The following is a 473-nucleotide window of genomic DNA, read 5'->3' on the forward strand; positions in this document are numbered from 1 at the left end:
AGTTTCCTATTAAGGATCCAAAGGAATCTGAGGCTCATATAGAGACCATAGAGATTCCATTAAATCTCCTTCTGCCATTCATGAGCTCTGAAGACTATTCTTCCTCTGAAGAGGATGAAGATGTGACTGGAGAGCAAGTTGCTCAATATTTAGGAGCTATCATGAAGCTGAATGTCAAGTTGTTTAGTAATGAGACTTGGGAAAGTGAACCTCCCTTGCTCATTAGTGAACTAGATACCTGGATTCAGCAAATTCTACCTCAAAAGAAACAAGATCCTGGCAAGTTCTTAATACCTTGTACCATAGGCACCATGACCTTTGAAAAAGCTCTGTGTGATCTGGGGTCAGGGATAAATCTTATGCCACTTTCTGTAATGGAGAAGCTGGGGATCATTGAGGTACAACCTGCCTTGTTCTCATTACAATTAGCAGGCAAGTCATTGAGACAAGCTTATGGAACAGTAGAGGACGTG

Source organism: Arachis duranensis, chromosome 6 (assembly GCF_000817695.3).
Source record: "Arachis duranensis cultivar V14167 chromosome 6, aradu.V14167.gnm2.J7QH, whole genome shotgun sequence".
Classification (NCBI taxonomy): domain Eukaryota; kingdom Viridiplantae; phylum Streptophyta; class Magnoliopsida; order Fabales; family Fabaceae; genus Arachis; species Arachis duranensis.